The sequence below is a fragment of the Canis aureus genome, chromosome 10 (assembly GCF_053574225.1).
Source record: "Canis aureus isolate CA01 chromosome 10, VMU_Caureus_v.1.0, whole genome shotgun sequence".
NCBI classification, from domain to species: domain Eukaryota; kingdom Metazoa; phylum Chordata; class Mammalia; order Carnivora; family Canidae; genus Canis; species Canis aureus.
Window position 1 is genome coordinate 36,382,075 of NC_135620.1, and position 27,483 is coordinate 36,409,557.

Here is a 27,483-nt window from a genome sequence, read left to right on the forward strand (position 1 = left end):
CTGGCCAAAGCACCATCTGAGGGGAGCCATGTGGGCACACCACTGTGCATTCAGGAGGCCACACCCTATGTGCCAGGTTTCCCTGCGGTCCACATATGCTTTCTTCCAGAGCATGTTAAATGACTACCTACAGGCTGGATCTTCTTCTTTGCTGTGACCCAGGGCAGCACCTTTATTAAGCAAGGTCTCCCCTAGGGCAATGGTTTTCCCCAACCTTAAGTTAAAATGAGTGTCATAACAAGTGATAATAATTACCAGGTACTCAGATCTAACCATGGCTCTGCTCTTTGTATGTCACATTTATTATCTCTGCTCTTTTAAAGATGAGGAGCCTGAGGCTCAGAGACGTTGAGTAACTATGAGAGGTTATGGGGCTCCAAAACCAGGTCCTTCTAATTCCAAAGCCTATGGCCAAAGCTGAGAGGTACAATGCAGCAAAGATACAGTGCAAGACTGTAACCACCCAGGCGAGTGTGGGCCTTTCACAGGAGCTGCCTTGGAAGGCTTTGCAAGTATTCCTTCAAACATTTTTATCACTCTTCTTTTGAAATTGCCTTTAGAACTCCAGGCACATTCTTTTAAATATTATCAATGGGATAGATCTTCTTCCTTTGAATGTGGATTTGAGTTTTGGATATAGCTATGATTCATTCAATACCCTGTGGTGATTAAAGAACTTCTCAAGCTGGGTAAACCAGTTTGGGGTGCAAACAAAGCATGACAGAATGTAACAAGGCTATCTTCATTCTCCAGCGTTTCTGAAGGGATGGACTAGAGAAATGGAAGGGAATAGACTTGGACTTAGAGGCACCATGGTTGGGGGTTCAAATCCTTTCTTAGTCACCCGAAAGCTATGTGATTCTGGGAAAGGCGTGTAATAATTCTTAGCCAAGGTCGCCTTCCCTTTAAGAAGAGCGGTTAAGAATCTAAACTACCTGCTTCGATGTTGTTTGGGAATAAAAAAATATTGTACGTCAAAATATGTCGGGATGGAACGTAATCTTTTCTCAAGAAATATTTCCTGAATCTGATTATCAGATTATTATTTGTCTCTGTCCTTGTTCTTCGAATGTGGCGAGAGATGGTAAACAAGAGTTAACGTGGTCTGTGACAATGACCATACCTCAGGGCTCCTCTGAGTGCCACTGGGCTTGGCATATGGCATTTATTTGCAATTACAGTTTAAAGACCAAGATGGAGGTCCCGAATCCCCTGATGCTAAGGGAGATGGATTTGAAGGAGGCTGTGGTGTAGTTTGAAGTTTGTGAGAGGCAATTTCTGTCTCAAATTTACTCCTTTTGACTCTCTCTAGAATAGTGAGAACTATAATAGCAGCTTGAGCAAGGGCCCCCTCCTACACATTTATGGAGTGCCTGCCCTATGACAGGTTCTGGTTCAAGGTGGGACATGGGATTCTGCTCCTATCCTCAAGAAAGTGCCCAGGGCTGATTTAGTGACAGGCATGGAATGATGCTACCCAAATGATAAGAATTGAGAGCACCTCAGAACCCATTGACACAACTCTTCAGGCAACAGAAAAGCACCTACTATGTCCAAGAAATTCAGAGTGAACAAAACAAACAACATTCTAGCATAGAGGAAAGAGACCTGGAATGGGGAGAGGGAGAAGAAAATACTGGAACAGCTAACAGAAATAGAAGCCTTGTGTAGCATTGCTCTAAATTCATAGGCCTGTCACGCTTCTTTGTGAGGTCAGAAAGATGATTTGAGAATTCTAGAAAATTTGCAGAAAGATGTTTATGTAAAGATAGAAAAGAGCTTTTTTTTTTTTTCAACACACAGTAAATCAGGGGTATCTATCTATTGAAAATAGGGGATGGGAGCAGCCCTGAGGGGCTCTGTAGTGCTTTGGCAACTGATCTAGAACCAGCCTGGTCTATCCTCTGCAGTACCCTATAGTACAGGTACAATATTATTTCCACTTTACAAATGAGAAGACTGGGGTACAGGGGAGTAAAGAACTTAACCAGGGTCAACAACTCCTAACCAACCTCATACTAACTTTTTTTTTTGTCCCTACATGCCCCACCCTCAACAGAGTGGCTTTCCCCAACCTTGAAATCTCTTCTCCTTCATGTAGGGCTCATTCTAGGCCCCAACAATTACCTAACAGAGAGGCATAAGCAGTGGACAACCTTAGCACAACTATAGCATGACACTGAAGTCTGGCCAAGACTTGGTCAGTAAGGAGAAAGGAAGTACTTCCAAAGCCTTGGCCTAATTCTTTGGATCCCTCAAGGGTGAGATATAGTGACTTCCCCATCTCTCTTCCTCTGCTTTAAAAAAATAAATAAATTGTTGCCCAAATAGGATGACTGATCCATGTCACCACCATCCACATAAAGAAATGGAAAATTACTGGCAATCCAGAAACCACATTCTGCTCTCTGCCAATTACTACCCCACCATCTCTCCCAAAGATACCCACTGTCCTGATTTCTAACAATACAAAGTTATATTGTCCAGTTTTGAACTTTATATCAAGGGAAGCATATGATAGTTGCTTTTTTATGTCTGAACTACTTTTTTCAGTATTTCATGTGATACCCCTTCTTCCCTTCTTGCTCTTGCAGATAACAAAGGTGTTTTCTTTTCTCCCTACTTTGCAGTATGGATTCTTTTTTTTTTTTTTTTTTTTTGCAGTATGGATTCTATTGTATGAATACAACACAATTTATCTACTCTCTACTTGACAATCACTTGGTAATTTCCAGTTTGGAGCCAATAAAAATAATAGAGAGAAGAGCATTCTTCTACATTTGTTCCAGAGTTCATATGTATGCATTCTCTTGTGCATAAACCTAGGAGTAGAATTTCCAGGTTATGAAGTAGCCTATGATAAATTTTAGGAGATAACGCCAAATAGATTTCTAAAGTGACTGTACTAATTTACACTCCCACTAGCAGTGCGTGAAAGTTCTAGTTGTTTTACATCTTCATCAACACTGTTTAATTGGTCTTTTTTCTATTTCTGGGGTATAATATCTCAACGTGGTTTTAATTTGCATTTCCAGATGACTGATGAGGTTAGCTGCTTTTGGTTGGCCATTTGGATAGCCTCTTTTGTAATATGTCTGTTCAAATATTTTGGCCCCCCCTCAAAAAAAATATTTTGCCCATTTTAGTTGAGCTTTTCTGTGTTTTTCTTATTCATTTGTAGGTGTTGTTTATACATTCGGGACCTGAGACCTTTGCCAGTTCTATCTGGTGCAAATTTCTTTCCTGCTTTGTAGATTGCAATTTCACTCATTTAATGTTGTAATAGTTTTGCAAGTTTTAAAATGCACATTTATAAAGGAATAATTGTCACATAATAAACTGTACATATTTAAGGTGTATAATTTTGATAAGTTTTAACGCTTATATACGCTAGTGAAACCATCGCCACAATCAAGATAGGAGACGTTTCAATCACCTTTAAGAGGTTTTCTGTGTCTCTTGGTAATCCCTCCCAACTGATCTGCTGTCTGTCATTATATTTTAGCCTTGCGCATTTTAGAATTTTATGCAGATGGAATCACACAACAGGTATTCTTTTTTGTTTGGCTTCTTTCACTCAGCATAATTTGACATTTATTCATGTTGTTATGTATATCAACAGTTCATTTATTTTTACTACCTAGTAGTATTTCATTGTATGGTATATCACAATTTAGTCATCACCTGTTGATGGGCAATTAGATTGTTTGCAATTTGGGGCTGCTATATAAAGCTGCTATGAACATTTCATGTACAGGACTTTACATGGACATAAGCTTTTAATTCTTTCAAGTAAATACCTAGGAATGAAATTTCTAGGCATATGGTAGGTATCTCTTTAAGGGTTTAACTTATTAAGGAGCGGTCAAAGTGGTTGGACCATCTCACAATTCCAGCAGCAATATATGAGAATTCTAGTTCCTTTATATCCTTACCAATGTAGTATAATCAAGTCTTTAATTTTCAGCCATTCTAATAGCAATGTGGTGTGTTCCATCATCATTTTAATATTTGTTTCCCTAATATTTGTTTCCCTCATGACTAATGGTGTTAAGCATCTTTTTTACATGTGTATTTAACATTCTTATATCTTCTTAGGTAAAGCATCTGTTCAAATATCTTGTTCATTTAAAAACTGAAGTGTTTGCTTTCTTATTATGAATTACTATAGTTTGATTTTTCACATATTATGGATACAAGTCCTGTATCTAGATTTGATATGATCATATATTTGATATATTTGATACGATCATATATTTGATATTTTCTCCCAAACTATGTCTTTTCAGTCTCTTAACCATATCTTTTGAAGAGGAGAATTTTTAAATTTTGATGAAGTCAAATCATGGATCTTGTTTTGGTTTTATCTAAGACATTTTGCCTAATCCAACAGCACAAAGATTTTTCTCCCTATTTCTCTTGGAATTTTTGTAATTTCGTGTTTTACATTGAGGTCTATAATCCATTTTGAGTTAAGTTTTATTTTTTTAAAGATTTTTTTAATTTACTCACGAGAGACACACACAGAGAGAGAGAGAGGCAGAGACATAGGCAGAGGGAGAACCAGGCTCCATGCAGGGAGCCTGATGTGGGACTCGATCCTGGGACTCTAGGATCAGGTCCTGAGGCGAAGGCAGACGCTCAACCGCTGAGCCACCCAGGCGTCCCTTGAGTTAAATTTTATAAATAGTGCAAGGCATGGAATGAAATTCTTTTTTTTTTCTTATATGGATATTCAATTGTTCTGATGCCATTTATTGAAAAGACTTTTATTTTCTCTACTGAATTGCCTTTATATCCTTGTTGAAAATTGGTTGTCTGTATATGTGTGGGTCTATTCTATTTTCTAGACTGATGTGTCTATCTTGATGCCAACAACACACTGTCTTAGTTCATATAACATAATAAGACTTGAAATCAAATAGTAATTAGTTCTCTAAATTGTTCTTTTAAATATTGTCTTTTGATTAACTCTTTTGTTGTATTGTTCTTTGGATAAACTCTTCGGGTACCTGGTTTGTTTTTTAACAAATTTTCTCTAAGAAAACTTGAATCTACTCAGACAGATACTCTTCCAACGTGGAGCTGGGAATAACACCTGTGGGTTTTAATGCCAGCATTCTTTTGGGCTTAAAAGTCATTTTTAGGGGATCCCTGGGTGGCTCAGCGGTTTGGCGCTTGCCTTCGGCACAGGGCGTGATCTTGGAGTAGTCCCGGGATCAAGTCAAGCATCGGGATCCCTGCGTGGAGCCTGCTTCTTCCTCTGCCTGTGTCTCTGCCTCTCTCTGTCTCTGTCTGTCTGTGTGTGTGCCTCTCATGAATAAATAAATAAAATATTTTTTAAAAGTCACTTTTATTCCAAGATCTTTTATTAAAACGCACTAACCTCAAAGAGGAGTGGGGTTGTAGTGATATTAAGCCAAATAGTCATCAGCTATTCTGATAACTTCAGCTATTCTGATGGCCAGCTGACAATCTGACTTTTTTTGGAGATTCTTCAGACTGACCCCTTGGAGGTGGGAAAGGCCAGGTGGAAGGTGGGAGGGAAGGGAGTCTCTCAGATTTATAGTAATTCCTACAAGTTACCTGGCATTGTGCTCGTTTGCATTTAGCATCTTATCTGACTTAAGATTCTTATAATTTCCCTTCTAGGACTATCCTTTAGAACAGGGTCCTTTTTCTGTAAAGGACCAAATGTTTTAGGAGGGGTTAGCTTCATGGGTGTGGACCTATGTATTCACACAGCACAGAAAATCATTCAGCTTTTAGGCTTTGTGAGCCATACGGTTAGTCTCAGATGCCTCTACTCAACTCTTCCCGTATCACACAAAAACAGCCATCAATGATATTTAAACAATGAGACTGGCTGTGCTTCAATAAACTTTTATTTACAGACATTTAAATTTGAACTTAATATTATTTTTACACATCATGATATGTTTTTCATCTTTTTTTTCTCAATCATTTAAAAACATTGAAACCGTTCTTAGTAAGTCATACAAAAAGCAACAATGGGTTCTATCTGGCCTGTGGGTGGATGGTAGCTTCCTAGCCCCTCCCTAGGGAAACTCCCATACATGTGCATCAGGTGACATGTACAGGAAGTCCACAACAAAATTGTCCTTCAGTGCTCCAAACTAGAAACAACCAAAAGTCCTCACAAAGGTAGAATGGTTAAATATATTGTAGTTTATTTATATACAACATACAGTTGAAAGAAAGAAGCAAGTCTTGAAAGAATACATACAGTATGATTTTATTTATATAAAGTTCAAAAAAAGACCTGCATAAATGTTAAAACTAAAATTTAAAAAAATAATAAAAGCAAAGAAACAATCAGAAGAAAAATCGGGGAGGAGACTCCTGAGGTCTTGGGAATGTTGCATTTCTTGACCTGGGTCATGTTTACATTGGTGTTTGCTTTATATTTATTCTTTGAACTATGCTTTTATGTATCTACTCTGAAATGTATATCTCATTTTAAAAATTTCAGTTCCTAATTCTAACTGTGAGTTGGCATTTGGAGCCTCAATTCATAGTGAGGTTGGGGAAGGGGGGAACCGCATGCCCAGGCCACATGTTTCCAACTTCCTAAAGCTCCTTTGATATAATTTTGAAGACCTTTGGCATCCATCTGGCCCTGGGCTTCACATTTGCCAAGAAGAGTCTTGGCTTTTATAGCATTCAAATGTTTTTCTTCTCAGTTTACTTTTGTCTCAGATACTAATGCTCTCTGCCAAATTCCCTCAAGGTCAAATCCACATTATTATGGGTTCCATTGTCTTGAAGCCTTTCTTGTTTGCAAATTCCATTTTTCCTAATTTCAAAATATAATTATAAATAATTCAATCACATTGAATTGGGCAGTGGATGTGTATACTGGCTACTTTCCCTTTATCCCTCTGCTCCTCAGTGTTTATTCTCTTCTTAATATTTCTTCCTTCTGGCTCTCTATGCGTGGCTGTATGTTGTCATTAGCCAGGCAGGGCTGAAATGAAAGAAAAGAAAATATGTATTCCTGGTTGGAGAGGACATGAGTTTAGGAGTAAAACCAACTGCAGTTTAAACCTCCACTCAATCTTTTGGCTGTGTGTTGATGGCCAGTGACCTAACCTCTCTGAGTCTTTTCTTTCATTAATAGAAGTGAGGGCCGACAACTATTAGAAAGAGTCATTGCAAGTTATATATATAAAGGTTAAATGAGAAAGCCTGTGTAGTGTATGAAGTTCAACACAGCTATTTCAGGACTTGGGATAGGGCTGCAATAGATGTTAGTTTTCTCTCTCGCCCTGTCTGTCCATCTGTCCGTCTGTCTGTCAGTCCTTCAGTCCCTCCCTCCATTTTGCAAGATTTTTCTGTCTACTCTCATCAACCATGTTAATCCAGCAATAGATTAATGAGAGAAAGGGATGGTAGGTGGGGGAGGTGGGATGGGGGATAGGGGATAGGATAGGGGGTGGGGGTTGGGATAGGAAGAATCAAAGATGGAAAGAAAGATTCTGCTCAAGAGCCTGAGGAAAGAGCTTGAATCACGTGCTCCTCTTTATTTGCCCCTCCCTCTTCATACTCCTCATCTTCCCATGGACTCACAGGTCTTCACCTCTAGAAAGCCGAGAACCCCAGTAAGGTCACTGTCAGAATCTTTCGAGAGCCTAGGATAACTCTACCATGATTAAAATATCAGGAATAAGAATTGCCTCCATATACATCACTTAGAACCCTGTCTGGCATACTGTCTGCACTGAGTCAACGTTGGATATCATTACTGTGATTGTTGGTGTTCAGATTATTATTGTTGTTCAGAACAACATCTCAGAGCACCCAACAGAAGTGACGAGGCCATCGGCTGCCTTGTTTGCCAAGGGCACACCCACGTTACAAATGATCTTGATTGTTTCTTTCAGCATTTCTCAGCCTCCCTTGTCATCCTATCCCCCCCCAAAAAAAAATTCATTCTGCCTTTTCCAGAACAAACATCATTATAATCACTTCTTGTTCACATCTCCGATATCCCCATGGCTCTTGCTGCTCTCACTGGTAGTAGCAACACCTCTGAATTTACTACCATCTGCAAATATCATTAGCTATTGTTTATTCCCTCTCCTACACTATTAATGAAGATGTTAATTAAGACCAGAACTAACACTGACCCCAGCAGCAATCCACTAGACATTTATCCAACTGGATAAACTTCTGTTAGTCATTACCCACTGCTTATAGACATTACCACTACTCCATTCCCTTCATCTGCTAATTTGTAAGAGACCAGGGGAGAGAATTAAGGGAGCCCAGTATTATTTAAAAATTAACACTCTGATACTTAGGGTTTTGGGAAAGGGATTTGGTGGAACATCAGAAGGACGGTTGTCAGTAGTATGCGTGAATGGAGTGAGCCAGCCTCCAAAAGAATTTGGTAATTGCCTGGCTAAGCTTATGGGTTTCTGAGAATTTGGCAATACACTGTAAGGCTGGGGTACACCAACATAAATTATAGAGTTTTCTTTCCAGCCACTTCCATTTACAGACAAGCAGACCAAGGCCCAAAGACTTGTCCAAGGTCACTTCCCTTCTTAGTGATAGAACCTACACTGGAACTTGGGGCTCGAACTTCCAGTCCGATGCTCTGGGTGGAAGCAAAGTTGATCTTACTTCACAGAGGTTCTGCTCAGACACCTGCACAACGACATTTGCCCATTAAATCCTAAACTCGAGGAACACAATACCCATCAATTTCATCTGTCTTCAACAAACCGTGTATAGTAGGAGTTCTTTCCATATTCCTTAAAGGAAAGAGCAGTATTCACCACGATGTTCTATTCTCTCAACCTATGTTTTAGTGGTTCTCAACCGCAGCTAAACACTGGAATCACCCAGGGGAACTTTTAAAAAATACCAATGCCCACACCACACCCCTAGAAAGTCAGATTTAATTGGATTGAGGAGAGGCCAAGGCACTGGTAATTTTTTAAAGCTCCCCAGGTGATTCTAATGTGCAGCCAGATTTGAGAGTCACCTCAGAGGTTCAAGTGTTTTTCCAAAGGCTCCTAAGTTGGAAGGTTTCTTGCTCTACAGAATAGGGTCAGTACAGAACTGCTGTGATGTAGCAAATAGGAGCAAACTTTTCTCTTAAACAAGCAACTGACTGCTCTTCAGACTTTTCCCTGGTGAAGAATGCATCTCAGAATGATGTCACTTGAAATCTATTAATCTGATGGTGGGTATTTACACCTGGCAATTTTCCAAACTGAAGCTGTGTAGGCAGTAGCGCCCACTTCAACGCTCTCAGGCCGTCCCAAGTGAGTTACTGGTTTAATATGAAAGCTGGCCTGCTGGAAGCAAAGTCAAGCAAAGGACAGAGGACCTAGGACCTACTAGGGTCTAAGGGGTTTGCTATTTCGACATTAATACCCATTGTACCCAATGCCACGGCAAATGTCTTCCTGTCGCTAGTATGACAATGAAGCCTTAGTAGATGAAGAATGTAGGTCAAAGACAAAATAAGGAAACATAATCTCAGGCTTTTGCCTGGACAAGAGCCCAAAGAGAATAAAAGACAAGATTTTGGAAGGTTTCAGAGACTGCTAGTCTTCTGGCATCACACTTTGTGGCCTCTTCCATTTTAGGAGGACATCTATACATGACGAATTGCCCAGCGACATTCACACCTGTCAGAACTGGGGGATTCACGGTGCTCATGTTTGCTCATCCGGGTTGTTCACTGCCCAGAGGTGCCTGGTACATGGGGCTGAAATTTGCAGTGGGAAGTGGTGCTTCCAAGAAGGACAGAGGACTCCATCTGTAGTTCGCAGAAAGATAGTACATGGAAATTAGGATCCCCGAAGAGGGATAAAGACCCAACAGTCTTCTACATCCTTGTCCTAAGTAGCAGAGGCCTCATGGTGAAAACAGGGCAAAAGAGAGAAGAGCTGGGCAGCCCGGGTGGCTCACTGGTTTGGCGCCTGCCTTCAGCCCAGGCTGTGATCCTGGAGACCCAGGATTGAGTCCCGCGTCAGGCTCCCTGCATGAAGCCTGCTTCTCCCTCTGCCTCTGTGTGTGTGTGTCTCTCTCTCATGAATCAATGAATAAAGTCTTGAGAGAGAGAGAGAGAGAGAGAGAGCTAAGAGATGATTGCAAGGGTTAGGGAGGGGACTGCCCCTCCCCTCCCCAGATATACTCCAGTATCAGTGCCTCTCCACTGTTGTTAAGGCTGGGCTTACACAGGAAAATATACAGGAAGCCGGTGAAATGTGGAAATGGACTATCTGTAGAACAGACAATAAGACCCAGGGAAAAAGGAAGTCTAAGGTGGGAACGTTTTTTATAGTCTCACTCTCTTACCAAGTGAGGTTGGGGCCCCAGCCATGGCTCACAGGCTTACCCACTGCTGTTACACCCTGGTTCAGCTTCTGGGAAAGAGAAAGAATCCCAGCAACAAGTCACTGGTGGAGGGCCAGGATCGGCGCCTCCACCAGTGAATGCTTCCAGATGCATAGAAGTGTCATCCCAAAACACTTCTTGAGAAACAGCTAAGGTAGAGAGTGACTCCTCTGGAGGAAAAAAAAAAAAAATCAGTCATTTTGACAAGGTCAAAATACCAAGAAAACAACATTCCCTTTTGAGAAGTTATGGGTCAGGACCATACTCCATTAGAAAATATTCTTTTCTGCTTCTCCCTTAGACATTGTGGCTATGACGGGATTTTTAATACGTTCCCCCCAAAAGAGACTCCCTGGGCACATAGTCTCAACTAAAAACGTGTAAGTGGTTGGATTTGGGGTAAGGGTTCTCTCCAGTTTAGCTGATGAAAAGAAAGACTCTAGAGGAGGGAGTGGAATAATGGAGCTAAATGATCCCATCCAAGAACAAATGATCCCAAGTTGATATTTGGGGACAGGATGAGTGGGCTGTGGTGTAGGCTGCATGCCTCCAATAATGGGACTCAGAAGACAAAAGTTTCCCTTAGGATCTGAAAATTGGGGTGATTTGGATGATTTCTCCTTTTTTTGCTCCTTGGAAAGGTAGCTAGGGAGGAAGCCAGTGGACAGAGGAAGGAAGGAAGGAAGGAAGGAAGGAAGGAAGGAAGGAAGGAGCGAAGGAGAGAGGGAGGAGGCAGGGAGGGAGGGCTCACTTATCGAGTACAGACAGCTTGCCGGACATTGCTTTTGGCTTCTTCATATATGCAATTCCACTTAATCTCTAGAACACCACTGTGAGGTAGGTATAATTGCTCAGCTAATAAGTGGCCAGGTTATATTCCATCCAGGTTTATCCGATTTTAAACAGCTCTTAACAGCTAATCTCTATCAACTAAACACACATACATGTACACCTGTGGATATGCATGTGCATAGGCGTGTTTTATTACTTAAGTGTTTCTTAATATTTCCCTATCACCAAGCAACCAAACAATGAGGGTAAATTTCCTATTTCTGTTTTTTTGTGCTCCTTTCAGACTAGAAATGTTTTTCCTCTCTTCAGAGTTGCTCCTAATGTTGTTTTCATCTGTCTTTGCCTGTACCTTATGGAAGAAAGAAGGGAAAGAGGAAGGGGGGCTGAGGGAGATCCTTGGCCTTGGTTCTGCTGCTTCCTGGGCATAGACTATTTGAGGGGGCGAGGAGGGGGCGATAGGGGATGCCACCATCTTGCCAAACCCCTACCATGCCCCTGTGGGAATTCTCTGGTCTGCTGCAGATAAACAGTTCAGCCCTGTTTTACCCACAACTTCTTGATAAGTTGAAATCTCTTCTTTTACTGAGAGACAACCATCCTCGGGGGAGCTTCTCTTCAAGCAGCCATTCTGTACTTCTCTGAAAGAGGAATTGAAGACCTTGCCACCCCCTCCCCAAACCCCTCACCCGTTACCAGGGGCCTCTACCTTTTGGTTTTGGTTTTGTTTTTGTTTCTCTTGAGAGGAAGTGGAGAGAGGGGCTGGGGCTGGGAATGTGTGTGATGAGGGTGCTGCCTGCCTTCCCACTGGTCACCTGCTGCCCAGTGGGGGACAGCTACAGCCAGGTTTTCCCTGCGAGTCTCACCAGAGCAGACACAAATGCTTCAGGAGGAGATGCTATCACAATTGGGTTTATTGGGGGGGGGGAACCATGTGGAAGGAGATGGGGTGTTGGCGGGGACGCTTGTTCTAGGCTTAGCCTCTGCTGCCTGCAGTCTCTACAGACTGATTCTCTCCTTTCTCCACTCCCGACTTTCCAAGGGTTTATGTTCACTCCACAAAGAGAAGCAATCACCAGGCAAAAATGTTTGCAGTATTTTATTAAAGTTTGGTGGAGAGGAGGGAAGAGGAAGGAAAAGGCTGGACTTGGGGGAGTGGGGGTGGAGGGGGGCTCAGGATGGCTGCCGGAGAGAGCAGGAGAGGGCAGCAGAGAAAGGGGAGGCAGGCATGCATGAGAGTCTCCAGCAGCAGCCAAGAAGCAGAGAAAGGGCTGCTGGGGACAAGGAGGGTCTGTGTGTGTGTGTGTGTGTGTGAGTGTGTGTATGCGCGCGTCAAAAACCTTATAGAAAAAGAGCAAAGATCTGAACAGGAGGAATGGTGAAAAGCCGAAGTGCAAATGGACTTTGGGATCCTCTTGGCCAAGAGTGCTGGGAACAAAATGCAAAACAGGCCCCCGTGACAACTCAGAGAAACACGAAAGTCCCCAGGAGGCTGTGGGGCGATGCCACAATAATGGCCTAGTAAATAAATAAATAAATAAATAAATAAATAAATAAATAAATAAATGCCAGGTTATGCTAATACGTTGATGGCCTTTAAAGAGAGGGAGAAAAAGAGAGAACGGAGGTCTGAGACCCAGAGCGACATCCAGTGTAAGCAGCAGCAGCACAGAGACAGACAGGGACAAAACACACACACATAGCCAGACCCCAAGAGAGGGACACAGAGAGAGTCGCACACAGAGAAAGACAGAACGGGCTGGGAGAGGGGGGTGACGGGGGCGGGAGTGGGGCGAGAGGGAAAGTCTCCAGCCAAATGCGGGAGACTTGGCAGGTGGACAGCAGCAGCCGGCCGGGCAGTCACTGCACTTGCTGCGTCTAGTCTATTGTTGTCTGGAGGGGGGAAAGGGAGTTGTTTGTTTGTTTTGTTGTTTGGCCTCTTTGTCTCTTTTGTTCCAAGCAGTTAGTTTGCTCCTTTCCCAGACACTGGGCTGATGGAAGAGCTTTATGGATTTTTCTTAAAGGGACAGGATTAGCTAGTTTACCAGTTCGATGTTTAGAGATGCCTTAGTCCCAACCATTTCCACCTAACTGGCTATGTATGTGTACAGATTTTAAAAGACCGTAGTAAGTATGGAGAGTTAGTATTTATCCTGTTTCTGTGACTGGTTAACAAGAATAAACAGGTCAAGTTTACCCTTCCCCCTAAGTCTCGTCCTCCAGGGTTGCCAACACTGCAGGGAAAGAGGGAAGGAATAACAAAAAAGAAGAAAACCCTACAAATAAAAGTAAATGGAGAACCTACATAAATAACTCCAAACCTTGGTACATGTTCTACCCTTTTCTTTCTTTCTTTTTTTCTTTCTTTCTTTCTTTCTTTCTTTCTTTCTTTCTTTCTTAACCTAGGCATCAAGATGAGGAATATCAGCTTGAGGCTTTAAATAACCATCAGCAGAGGGGCTTTGCAGGAGGAGGGGTGGCTGGGTCATCCCTCCCCTGACACTGGCAAGGCACTGGAGGCCTCCTAGGCCTCCCACTCAGGCCTGTTTCCTGTAGTTCCCTTCCAGGCTCCATCCCAGAGGACAGATACTGTCCTTCGGCCTTGGGGAGCCCACCCCATCCTGCATCACCCTCTGGGCCTTGGCATCCCTGAAGGAACCCTCCATGAACACACTGAGGCAGCCCAGTGCCAGTGTTGGATGGTACTTATGTCACTAAGCTGAGCTTAGAGCTTTGGAGGAGAGGGTTGGGTTAAGGGATGTCCGGCAAGCCTCTTTGATTGTCTTGTCCCACAGACTCCCAGCTTCATAATAATTCCAGTAAGTTTTGGTCTAAAGCAGACAGCTTCTGAAGGAAATGAAATCTCAGAACACTTCCAAATTCATCCACATTCGATTTTGAATTCATCTCTAGCCCTCCCCCTAAAAGAACGCCCAGTCTTCTTTTCTTAATCCTAACTTGATCTTCTCCTTGCCCTCTTAAAATCTCTCAGGGCAAGCTAGGGTGCCAGAAAATTAAACATCAATACACAGGATCCAAGTGCTTGAGGTTCTAGGAAGGGTTCACAGGGGTGGAGGTGGGGGGGGGATGGAAGTGGGTGCCCCTTTGTGAACCGGATCCTTTATATTGGAAGCAAACACAGATCGAAGTGTAAGGCGTCTGCCCTGGAAAGTGCGGCTGCCACAGTTGCTGGGTACAGGCTGGCTCTGGGGGAGCCGCGTGCCCTCAGCTCCGCCCCACCCTCTGGGAGTTTGGTATTTAAAAGAAAAGATAGACAATTTTGTCAGCCGCTCGGGTTTGGGGGTGGTGGGGTGGGGAGTTAAGAAGCAAGCTGCTTACACCCACAACGTAGTCACCTCTACCATATTTTTCTCCTCTTGGCTTTCGCGCACCTCCCCGTCCTCCAAAGCAGCCATAGGTGTCCCTCCCGCCACCCTGGCTAGAAGTGTTGCTCCTGCTAGGGTGCCACTTGAAGGGCCCAGAAACCCCACCTTTCCCGGTCGCCCCCCTCTCCGACACGACCTTTGGTGACAACGTGGGCCAAGGCTGGCAGGGGCAAGCCCGGGTGGGGTTCTGGGGTGGGGGGTGGGGGGCAAGGAGATGCGACCTTACATCCTGGCGGGCCCAGTCCGAGTGAGGCCTCTGGGACGTGCGGCGAAGGAAGGAAGGAAGGAGGCAGCGCGGGGACACGTGTTGGCCCAGAGTTTGGAAAGAGAGAATGCTGTGGGGCGCGGGGCTCCCGAGACTCTGGGAGGCGGGGGCGCTGGTAGCCAGCCTGGATTTGGGCGGACGTCGCAAGTCCCGGGTCACACGAGGTAACCGGCGTGCTCCTAACCTGGAGCAGCAAACCTGATTCTGATCTGGGCACGTAGGCGCAGCCCCGCGGAAGGCGTTAGCAGCTGCGGACATCGCTTGGGGACAGGCAGCGTCCGAGGCCAGGGATCGCAGGATCACCACCGGCACGTGCAAAGATCAAGGCGAAGTGCTGGCCGTGACCCTGGCGGGGTCAAGGCCGACTTCTAGCCCCATCCCGCGGGGTTCGGAAACGGCCCTGCAACCCCAGGCCCAGGAGTCCGCCCGGCGCCCTGCGAGCAGGATTTCGTTTCTATTCCCAGCACGCGTCCCAGCAGCGCACCGGGAGATCCAGTTTCGCCGGAACGTACCCGGTGACTTGTTGGTTTGAAAGTTGAAGCCCCGGGGTAGTAGGGCTGGCCACAAAAATTTCAAACCCCGCTAATCCTAGACAAAATAAAAACAGAATAGGCCACAAACCAACCAACTTGGGGCAAATTCCGTGGTGGTCTCCTGGCTGGGCATGTGGAGTGGCGGGACCTGGAGGGAGCGGACCTTTCCACCTCGAGTTCCCGGCGTGTGGGAAGACCTCGGCAGGGCCTTACAGCGGGTCTCGTCCCCACCGCTTGCTCCCGTCTTCTAAAGAAGTACAAAGACAACCCCCAAGCCCGCCGCACCCACGGCTGGGGGCGCGCGGGGGGCTACGGGCACAGGTTGCTAGCCTGGAGCCCGAGCTTGGCACGACTTCGCCCCACACCCAGACGCAGGGTCTCCCAGAGAGACGAGATCGAGGCCTAGGAGCCCCGGGCCCCCACTCGGGAGCCAACCCGCCCAGCACGAAGAAGGCTCCCGGTCCCCACGCCGGCGAGCTGGGAGGCAGGCGGACGCTCGAGGCTCCAGCAGGGTGGAATCCTAAAGAAAGAAAAAAAAAATCTGGAAAGAGATAAAAATAAATTTGAACAAAACTAAACTACAAGCCCGCAGGACCCGCCGAAAGCGAGGTGGGGGAGGAGGGGGGCGGGAACGGCGAGGCGCGGAGAGTGGGGGATGCGAAACGGACTCCGTCCCCTGCAGAGCCGGTGCCTTCGGGGGCTGCACCGCCGCGCGCTCCCACCCGCAAGGTTTGGACTCGCGGGGGAGGCGGAGGGGGAGGGAGAGGAGGATGGATAGGTGGCGGAGGGGAGGAAGCGGTGGTTCTTTTTCTCCGCCCGCCAGCGCCTGCCAAGGCGAACTTGATTGAGGTAGCAGAGCTCGAGAAAACTTTGCAAAGTTTAGGTGGCGCGGTTAGTGGTGGAGGCGCAGGGCAAACCAGCAGTGCCGGGGTGGGTGTGGGGGTGCGGGCCGGGTGCCACTGGGAGGCCAGGTCCCGAGGTGGTTAAAGATCCAGGGATCCTGGGTCAGGTCCGCCCACGGCCCCGGAGGCTTCGAGGGGCTGACTGCGGGACGTTTCTTTAAGAGGCGGACAAGACAGAGCCGGTAGTTCGGGGGTTCGTGCCAGTGCCGAAAGCACTATCCGGAGCCGGCGCAGAGCAACAGCGGGAGAGGCTGGTTTGCCAAGGCAGGATTAGATCCGCCCGCCCGGGGGCCCGGTCCCCCGACTTCCCCCGCCCAGCTAGGGCCGCGCGCGCCAGGGATCTTTGGGGCGACGCGCGCGGTTTCGAGTCGCGCTTCGGGTCTCTGCGCACCACGTGCGCCCAGTGCCGCAGGCGGGGACGTTGGGGCGAGTGTCTCCGAAGGGAAGGGGGCCACGCAGCCAGCGCCAGGCTGCGGCGACCTCCCAGCCCGCGCACCCTTGCTGGGGGCAGGACAAAGTGGCCCAAGCCAACTTCTCCCTGCGCCCTGGGAAGGAAGCGTGGTGCGCCCGCTGGAGCGCGAGGCAGCCGCCGCCCGTTCCACACACGGCCTGGCATTCTGCTTTTCCTCACTGCGCACCAGGGAAAGGCATAATTCAATTATACCATCTAATGCCACGCAGCTTTTTCCTCTTTTGCTCTGGAGCCTAGTGTATTTCGAAGGGGGGGAAATCTCCCAATTCTCAAATAAATCTCTCTCTCTAAAGCCCAGCTGGGTCCAGTAGTAACCATCGGGGCGAAAAGACATTTAAAAAAAAGAAAAAGAAAAAGAAAGAAAAAGAAAGGGAAAAGTGACAAAGAAAGAAAGGAAAGGAAACCCCAAATCATACTAGTTTACAGCCTGAAGCGGCTTATTTGGGCTCATTGAGCTCCACTCCAGACCGCTCAGCTCACGCTCTTTCGGGAGAAGCTGGGGAACGGAGAGGATGCAAGGTTATTTAAAGTGACTCCCAGAACAGCGACCCTAGGTGTCTGCGTCTGGGCTCCAGCTTAGCGCGGCCCCGGCGACCCAGCCTTGAATATTGAAACCCGGCTAGCTCGGCGGTGAAACTACCTGTTGGGAGAATGCGCAGTCTAGACTTTCGGCCCTCCTTTCTCCCGCGCAATCCCGGCCGCGACAGGATGGCTCTGGGTTTGGCACGAGAGGGGAGAGGACCGAAGAGCCGCAGTCGCAGCCGCAGCCGCAGCCGCAGCAGCGAAGTCAGCGGCGCCTCGTACTACCCGGCAAACTGCGCTGGCTCTTTGGGAACTGGAAGCAGTTCCCAGTCCGCTGTGCGGGGGCCCCTGCCTGCAGGGATGCACCCAAACTCTGCAGGATTCTCGAAATTCTCGGAAACCGCGAAGCGGTGCCGTTAGTGTCTGCGGCTTGGTGCAAGTCTAACCTTAAAACAAAACAAAACAAAACACAAGAAGCCTCCTGGCTGCTTCCTCGGCGCCCACCGCCACCCCACACTCCCAACACCCAGCACTTTCCCCTGCCCCGAAATTCACTTTACTACTTCTTAAAATTCGGGAAACCCCGCCGCCGCTTGGACGCGCGGCAACCCAGACGCTGCCTGAAGCTCCTGCACGAGTTGCTTGAGGGAAATCACTCTGGCTCTTGCAGGCAAACCGAATCTGTGTGTCTTGAAACCACCTAACTGGACGAGGGAGCAGAGCTGGCAGTAGCAGTTTGAGCAGCCTTTGTAGCTTGTTGGGGAATTTGGGGGAAGCTGGGGGACGGGCGGGGGGCTAGTCTCCCACAGGATCCTGCGGGAAGGACGGTTCGGATCGGGCCCTGGGGCTGGAAGTCTCTTTTGGGGAGCGCACAGCCCGGGTTTGGCGCGCGCGTTTAATTACATGCTTCCCGGCAAACTCTCCCGCAGAGCCGGCCCCGACCTCCCATCGGGGGGGACGTGGAGGCACAGGCTGGGCTAAACCGGGAAATTTCCCTCTCGACGCGGAAGGCACCCGGCGTCGTGTCTCCGATGCGGGTTTCCGCTCCTTGAGGGCGCACCCCGCTGGGTTTGGGGAGCAGTGGAACTCGGGAGAGGCCCCGCGGACGGGCCCGTTTGGGGTCCGAGGGCGCGGGAGGCCTCTCAGTGCGGCTGCGGGGCGCGGCGGGGCTTCATTTCTCAGGGCTTGCGCTCACGTTCTCCACGGCCACAAAGCACTCGGCTTAAAACGAAATGGGGACAAATATCAGGCCACCGCAGGGGAGGAGGGGGGTAAGCCTCGTCTTGTTTAGGATGCTCGTTTTGACAGCGGAGAGGGCCGGGCTACGCGGAGGGACGAGAATTTGTTACTGGGAATTTCTTGCACAGGAACGAACGGTGAGACCTCGAGCTGAGAGACGGCTCGGGGCGCTTCCCGCGCGGCAGACTGGTGGGATCCTGGCAGTGTGCGGTCCGTGCGGCCCCCACGTCACACCCCTCTTCCCAGTCTTAAGTGGCATTTCCCTTCCCAGTGTGCCTCTTTCCCGTGCCCACTCATCCCGGCTTCGTGCTGCCCAGGACCCTTTCGGCGTCCGGAAAAACTCCTGCAAACTTGCCCAGCACCGAGCGCGTCCGCGCGGGTGGGCTGTCCCCGCGCCGCCGCGCCGCTGCCCCGGGACCCTCCGGGGCCTGGGAAACCCGGCGCGTTCTCCAGCTCTCGGCCTCCGCGCTCCTGTTTTATTTCAGTTCAGTCCCAGGGGCACGGACCCAAGGATAATAAACAATGCTGCTTATTAGAGATACAAACGGGCGCAGAAAAGAACCACGCGGAAAAGCAAGCGCAGAGACGTTTTAACAAGTGGCCATACATTCAGAAGCGTCTTTGGAAGCGACCCGTGATGTACAGTGGAAGGGATCTCTTCCGAATTGCAGAAATTCGCAAAATGTAGGTCTGTCAAAGTAGGGTGGTTGCAACTATTTTTATTTATTTGGTTTTGCCTCTGGAAATCAGGCGGGGTTGTTGGTACCTGCCCAAGCCTCCCTCTGTGAGCCGCCGCCTCCTCCTGTATCCTGCTCTTAGGGCGCTAGGCCTCGCAGAAGAGGGAGGGGTCTTCCAGGTGTCCGCAGACTTTGCCACCTTTATTCCAGCTCCCTCAAGAGCCGGAGACATCACCTCCCCTTTAGGCAGTGACAACAAGGCTTTGGGGGAAGATGTCATTGCAAAGGGTGTGGTCAAATAATTCAGAGATACGAAAAAATTTTTTCCCTTTTTTTTTTTTTCTTGAAATATAAACGCAGATACCTTCTGAGTGTTGACCGTGACAATGGGGGCTGGTGCTTCCTCCTGAGGTGCGGGTGAACCGATTTCTGCCCTGCCTGATGGCCTTGGGAAAGGGCCTCCCATCTGTTCTGATTGCCACCCCCCCCCCCCTTAAAATGTCAGGAAATCTTCCTGCCTGCAAATATTGGCAAGACGAGGCTACGACAGGCGGTGCTGCTTTAAATAGGAAGAAGACCGGGGCGAAAAGAAAGTCACAACCTTCCTACCCACCAGACTACCTGCCTCTGGTCCCCAAAGCCCAAGCACTGGCAAAGGAGATTTATAAGGAAAACCTCCGATTTTGGAGCAGGATGGGAAATGAATCAGCTGTGTGTTCCAGGAACAAATCTCTATTTGATTATCAGGAGCTGGGGTGCCCCAATACAGGTCTCCCCTGTTTTAGTGCCTGATCAACTGCACTTTCTATGGCTGTTTCTCCACTTTTCCATTGTTGTCATTAAGATAAAATGGACAAAGTTTCAGAGGTGCTTTAGTCCAATTCTCTGGGGCAGCAGGTTCCTTCTGACTTTATCCAAAGGGCTGCTCTGCTTCTGATGGTGTTAAGGGGAGAGCCTGGTCTCACCAAAGCTAGCCCCTGTGCCTCACGGAGAACTCTTCATCCTACCCACCTGGGGCTGGCTCTGACTGGGCCAGGAGATCGCTTCTAAATTGCACCCCCTCCATCAACCAAGGACATCTCTCTGGGAATGATCATGGTGCCCACTGCACCCAAGGAATAACCTGAACCTTCTCTCCCCGGCGCCTACCTAAGTTGATGGCTTTGCATGGTGTTCACGCATTTTTGTGTCCTAACTTAATTTCTGTATTATCTCCAGAACTTGCTCAGCTGTCTCCAGCCCTTTCTGCCTACCCTAGAGGCCAGCTTCTTCTAGGAAGGGAAGGATTTGTGCCTGATGAGCTCCAGCTTGGGAGGCCTCCTCTGCAGAGACTGGCTGCATTTTAGAGGGTGCCTCGGGCACTTCTGGTGGTGAACTTGGCTCTCTAGCCTTCCCATTATTTTCCAATTCAATTGGACCATATCTTGTAATTTTATAGAGGAGGGAACTGAGGCACAGAGCAGGGACTTGACTTACCCAAGGGCATATGGTGAGCTGAGGGCAGAGTATGCTCCAGACCCTAGGATTCTTGATTTGAAGTCTGTTTGCTCCGTTTTGAGGCTGGTGTGGCTAACAATGCGCTACTGTTCAGGAAGCATCCACGGTGTGCCAGACCATGTGCGGTGCCAGACACTTTACATAGGTTATTATTACAGCAACTCTAAAGAGCATTATTAGCCCCAATAAAAAATTTTTTAATTATAAGAGTAACATTTACATAAATCCAAATACTTCAAATAATACAAAAGGGCCTAAACTGAAAGTAAATCTCGTGCTCTGCCCCCTTTGCCAGATCTAATAGATGTTACCACTGCTTTCTGAAAGAGGAGTGGGAGGCTCCCAGTCAAGATAACCTGCTGCGGCTACCTGTCCAGACCCAGCACTGGCATCACTCTACAATAGCCAAGGCCAGTGGGGAGCAGTGAGACATGAGTGAGGTCACAGATAAAGAGAAAGATCAGGTCAGAGTTCACATGACCCTTTCCTTTCCTCTCCACTTGTACCTGCTAATGCCACAGTTTTTCAGGAGCTGAGACCATAACTCTCTTGGCACAGGTACCCTGATCATTTGTGAGGGCTGCATCCCTTCTAGGTCTGCCCAGTGCAACTGGACAGATAACTTTCCTTGGGCCCCTGTCGCCTAGCTGCTGTCACCCCAGTGCTGCCTGCAACCTGTGCTAGCTCTGGGACTGGGGCAAGTTTCTGAAGCTTCATATTTCCCTGCCTGTCGTCCCTCTGGGTTGTTGAGCAGCTCCAATGCGAGCAGGGGTGAAGACTGTAAACTCGAAATCTCTTCATATAAGTAGGGCAGCGGCTTTTCAAAGGCCTGGTGAGGACCCTGTGGTCCTTCAGTTCAAAATAGTGAATGTTTAGGGCTCTTTGCAAAAGGGCATGTTTGTCAGGTATGGACGTTTGCATTTTGGGTGTGTTGTGTCTATAGAAGCAGGCATAGAAGTGTGTCTTAAAGTGGTAGGGGATGTTCATTTATCTGTGAAACATGGGAACACTGAGTCTTTGGAATCAGAGACTTCGGTGAATATGAAGTGGATTTCCTTCTGCTGGAGAACACATAGAGCCAAGTTGGTGAGGGCGGAAGGAGGCGCTTATCCTGCTTGGAGTGCACAGTGGGTCGGTAAGAAGTGTGGCTGAAAGGATGACTCAGCCTGTCCTTCGGGTAGGTGTCCCCCACCAAAGGCTGATATTAGAGGCTCAGGAGCAGACAGAGGGCAGTGAGGGTGAATGCTGGGCTGCGTGAGCTTTCCAGAACCAGTAATTTCAGTTGTTTGTTACTATTTTTGTGAGTGGGAAGGAGAGGGATTTTAGAGGATGCATGTGATAATTCTTTCAGAAAAAGCTAGTCCTGTCCTTGAGAGTTTTTTCATTCTGGAAGAATTGCTAGAAAATCCTGAATTGGTGGTGGTAGGGGGGGCCCTCCAGTTGACAGCAAACGATGGGCCGTGGCCATGGGTTCCAGGGCTTTGCAGGAGAGGAGCAGCTGGGGAGGGGCTGGTGACTCTGAAAAGCCCTTCTAGAAACATGCACAAGACCCTAAAACATGCGCAAATCTGAGATGGTATGGAGGGGAGAATCTGAGCGTCCGGGGAGGAAGAAAAAAAAAATGGTCTTAAGATGAATGAGGGGGGCTAAGGGGTGGGCCGCTTCCAGAAAGAAACCGTGAAAGGAGGGAAAGTCAGATTTTTTTTTTTTTTTTGAGGCCCAGCCAAGCCTTCGGAGGCCGCCTTCAATGCCTGTCAGGACAAAGGATGCTGCGCCCCCTGGTGTCAAACTGGCAGTCAGCACCGCTCGCTGTCGGGGAGACCCAGGGTCCAGCGGGAAAAGTCCCCGGGTCAGTCGGATGCCTTTTCTTCTGTTTGCTAAGGGAGTTGAAGTTGAAAGACCCTTTGCTTTCTCAACTCTGGAGTCTAAATAGAGACTCTGGCGGAGAGAGAGAGGGGTTTTGTTGTTGTTTTACGTGCAATTTAGGCCAACAGCACAATGCCTGTTTAGAAGTAGCCCGGTGGGGTGGGACGTCCCCTGACCTGAGAGAAAAGACCTGGATTTGAGGTGGAGTGTTGGTCTGAGGCGAGTCATTAAACATTTCAGAACCTCCCTTTCCTTGTCTTAGAAAAAAGAGGCTAGAGTACGACGCTTTTAACATCTTTCCCCAGCTCTCATATTGGAATTAATTAATTGCTACACTATGCTCCAAGAACCTTGTAAGTGGGACATTATTATTATTATTATTTTTTTATTAGCATGCAGGTACCAATTTATATGTTTCAGCATGAGCTCCCTGATTCTGAGCAAAGGTTTCTGTGTCCCCTTTCCTTTTAAAAAAGCAAAATATGCCTCTTTTCAGCACAGAAGCCATCCCTTCCACCTTTTATGGAGCCTCCTGGAAAAAGCAACAGAGTGAGCAGGTCTTCAGTGTCTGCTCTGTTTCTTTTAAAAATAAAGTAGGAAAGTGTGGTGCTGGAAATGATGCTACTGAGTGTTACATGTGGTAGGTGTGAATATATGCTTCAACAGCTCCAGGCACAAGACCAGAAACGTCCCCAGAATTAGCAGAGTTTTCAGCTATAATCTGGCTAACATTTCTACAAATAGGTACAAAGACCAATTTGAGAGTATGCTCTCTCGAAGGGGCTGTATGGTTGGGATTCCACTGAAATTTAGGGCCATCCCTTATACGGTCAGGTGATTTTATTAGGATCGGCCCCAGGAAAAATTATATAGTGGCCGAGAGTTCCCTTTCCTAAGACCTACCAGTCTAATTGCTGGAGTGAATAGTTACTTATACCTCATAGTTATTTCTTCTTTCTGCAGTGCACTTGAACTCTATCCGATCTCTGAATGATGGATACATTTTAGTTTTTGTTTTTAAGAGAGTGATTATAAGTTGCGCCTGGATGGCTCAGTCAGTTAAGCGTCTTCCTTCATCTCTGGTCATGATTCCACGGTCCTGAGATCGAGCCCCACCTTGGGGTCTCTGCTCAGCAAGGGGGTCTGCTTCTCCCTCTCCCCTGCCACTCCCTCTGCCTTGTGCGTGCATGTGTGTGTGTGCACGTGCGTGTGTGCACACACACACACTTTCTCTCTGCCAAATAAATAAATAAATAAATAAAAGGAAATAATGATAGCCCTGCAAAAGATCACCTGAGTCATCCTGCAGATGTGGAGGATGTGTGTGGCCATGGTTGTGTAATAGACGGTGTTGCTATTCCATATGCCACATGAGAGGAGCAGGTCCATCTGTGCGGCAGAGGTGAACAGGAGGAAGAGCAGCAGCATAAACAAGATGACCTGTGGCAACTGCTGGGGACTAGGCTAGTGCAGAGAGTTGGAGCCCTGTGTCCCTCTAAAGGGAACAGTTGTGGGGCATCTGGGTGGCTTAGTGGTTGAGCCTCTACCTTTGGCTCAGATTGTGATTCTAGGGTCCTGGAATCAAGTCCTGCATCAGGTTCCCTGCAGGGAGCCTGCTTCTCCCTCTGCCTATGTCTCTGCCTCTCTCTCTCTCTCTCTCTCTCTCTGTCTTTCCTGAATAAATAAATAAAATTAAAAAATAAAATAAAGTGAACAGTTGTGTTGTAGGCTGAATTGACCTCCAAAATTCATATGGTGAAGACCTAACCCTCAATACATCAGAATGTGGCTGTATCTAGAGATAGGGCCTTTAAAGGTGTTATTAAGTTAAAGGGAAGTCATTAGGGTAGCTCTAATCCAGTGTGACTGGGGAAGTCCTTACAAGAAGGGGAGGTTAGGACACAGACAGGTATGGTGGGAAGACCGTATGAAGACATACCAAGAAGGCAGCCATCAGTAAGCAGGAAAGCCAAGGAGTGAGCCTTAGGAAAAAGAATTCTGCTGACACCTTGTTCTCAGACTTCCAGCCTCCATATTGTAAGAAAATAAATTTCTGTCATATAAACCACTCAGTCTCTGGTATTTTGTCATGGTACCCCTAGCAAATGAATACAAGTTGCAACTTGGCACCAGCTGATTTTATGGATCCATTGAGGGATGCGGACCTAGAGTCCGGTATTTTTTTTTAGCTTTTAAAAGAGGTTACGAATCTTTTGCTTCTTAAATGTTGGGAGCAGGGCATTTCGTGGACATGCAACCTGTGTGCAGGCACACAAGCACCCCATACTTGGCCCAAGGAGGGCCTCTGTACTTGGCTACTTGGTTTAATGCTCTGCTGTGGCCATCTGGAAATTCTTAAATTTTGAACAAGGGGCCTGCATTTCCATATCGCCCTGGGCCCTACAAACTATGTAGTTAGTCCTTGTTGACAACTAGCACAAATTTAAAATAAAGCACTGGTTAAGAGTATAGGGGTTGAAACAAAATATGTCTGAGGCTGGATGTCACCTGAGATGCTAGTATGAACTTTTTGTCACCAACTGGATTAAAACCTTCCATTCTCTGGGAATCCCTGGGAAGGAATTTATGGTGCCCAGAGATTTTCTAGGGGTGGGACTAAAGACACAGATATTCTGCAGGTGTGCTTTCCTGAGATTCTTCATAAGCTAGTGTGGCCCTGACCAAGATTTTATTTTCCCCCCTCAGGGATGGGCAGTGAGAACTTCACCATAAGAATATGTTGAGTGGGGGACCCCTGGGCAGCTCAGTCACTGAGCCTCTGCCTTCATCTCGGGGCCTGATCCGAGGGTCCTGGGATCAAGTCCCGCATCAGGTTCCCTGCAGGGAGCCTGCTACTCCCTCTGCCTATGTCTCTGCCTCTCTCCCTCTTTGTGTCTCTCATGAATAAACAAAATCTAAAAAAAAAAAAAAAAAAAAAAGAATGTTGAAGAACTGCCCAACACAAGGAACTAAGTGGTTGGTCTTGGGTGGAGGGCTGGGTTGCGTCCTGCATATAGCTGGCGCTGGAGGCCTCCCCAGAGTCATCATCCATCCAGGCTTTGGAGTTGGGCTTTGGAAATTGGAACCGAGTAGGCTTGTTCCCTGTCTCAGCAGGAGGACCCCAAGGTCAGTGCAGCCCCAGGTCTCCAGGCAACACGGAGCCTCGGAAGTAACAACAGTGAGAGAGGAGTGGCTGGATTGCGATTTTCTGCCTGCAGTTTGTAAGCAAGACTCTTGCTTTGGAGAGAGTCAGCCCCAGGATTCTTGAGGGGTTCCCAGTTGGGCCGGGCTGGGAAGGTTGAGCTGCTAGACGGAAACCATGCCTGTTGTGAAGCAGACCTGAGCGCTTAATTGTACGTGGACAACGCACTTCCATTTCATGGTGCATGCCATAGCAGTCGATGCTAATTTGGAAGGGGAAGTTCTGCCCCTGCTGAAAGGAATGTAGTCTTCCATGGGGAGAGTCATGGGGATATGACGGGGAGATCCTGTTTTTAAGGCTATGCACTGATTTATAGAAGCTCACTGAAAATGTTACAGCGGAATGTTTGGTCAGGAGGTCTGCTCTTCTGGTTCTATTTCTGCCCAGTGCTGGCTAAGGGGAGAGTGTACATTTTAAAAGAAGTAATTTCTTATGCACGTTTCTGCACACTCCCGAAGGGGACTGAGTGAAAGACTGTTTGAGACACTGAATTTCTTGGAAGAAAGTTGCTATATAAATTAGTAGAGCTTTTTTTTTTTTTTTTTTTTTTTTTTTCTCCCCATGGCAGGTTTGCAGGACACACCAAAGAACATTCCCCTCGTGCAAGAGAGAAAATGAAACTCTCTCCTGGTCTCTATCAGGAAAGCTAAAATTCCCCCCTTTCCTTCAAGTTTCCCAAACCTTGTGAAGATGATTTTCAGATCAAAGAGTAAGGTTTTATTTTTTTACTACTCTTTATAGTTTGTATGCAGAGAGTCCCTGAAGGAGCACTGTGATGGATAATTATTGTGGCCTACCGCTGGTGGACCAGGACTTAGGTATGGCAGGGAGAATTCATCCACACCGGCACAGTGCACCCCAAGTCAGCCCCTCCTTTCTCCTGACAGTGCCCTCCTCTTCTCTGAAGTATATGAGCAGGACTCCTTCGGGCTGAGACCCTCCCCAGATTCTTAATGGGTTTGGTGTAGTGACCCCATATTTAAAAGGATCAAAATTCTATATGTAGTATTTCTGATCTGATTCCTAAACAAAAGCCCCCTTAAACAGGTGGAAAATAAGAAACCTTTCTGGGGTGCCTGGGTGGCTCAGTCGTTGAGCATCTGCCTTTGGCTCAGGGTGTGTTCCTGAGGATCCCGAATTGAGTCCTACATGGGGCTCCCCACAGGAGAGCCCCCTCTGCCTATGTCTCTGCTGATCTATGTCTCACATGAATAAATAAATAAAATCTTAAAAGGAAAAGAAAACTTGCTAAACATTTTAACTCAGAAGACCATTAATTTCAGAGAAATTAAATTTATGTCCACATAAAGACTTGTCCACAGATGTTCATAGCAGCCTTATTCATAATAGCCAAAAAGGGGAAACCATCCAAATGCCTATCAATTGATGAATGATTAAACGAAAATGTGGTATATCCACATGATGGAATACTACTTGGCAATAAAGATATGGCATGAAATATTGCTAAATGCTACGTTGATGAACCTTAAAACATTATGCTAAGTGAAAGAAGCCAGTCACAAAGGAATGTGCATTGTATAATTTCATTCATATGAAATTCCTAGAATAGACAAATCTACAGACCCAGAAAATAGACTTGTGGTTGCTGAGGGCTGGTCGGGGGGAGGGCGGAGGGCAGAGTGCAGGCATTGGAAGATGCAGCACTATGGTAGTTTCTTTTTAGAGTGACGAAAATGTTCTAAAATTAATTGTGGTGGAGAATGAACAACTCTGAGGATGGATCAAAAAACACTGA

General features: G+C 47.1%; 1 protein-coding gene and 1 long non-coding RNA gene across 9 annotated transcripts in view; one reads left to right on the forward strand and one right to left on the reverse strand.

Moving 5' to 3' along the window:
- The window catches only part of NFIB (nuclear factor I B), a 444,693-nt gene that overhangs the window by 250,288 nt on the left and 166,922 nt on the right, over window positions 1–27,483 (reverse strand). The gene's annotated exons all lie outside the window — the stretch shown is intronic.
- Window positions 1–27,483, forward strand: part of LOC144322220 (uncharacterized) — a 48,837-nt gene that overhangs the window by 13,679 nt on the left and 7,675 nt on the right. Inside the window, exon 2 of one of the 2 annotated variants that reach the window (XR_013387803.1) lies at window positions 26,296–26,436. The exons of the other annotated variant lie outside the window; for it this stretch is intronic. This is a non-coding gene — a long non-coding RNA (uncharacterized LOC144322220). The remainder of the gene's footprint in view (window positions 1–26,295; window positions 26,437–27,483) is intronic. 2 annotated transcript variants of the gene reach the window in all.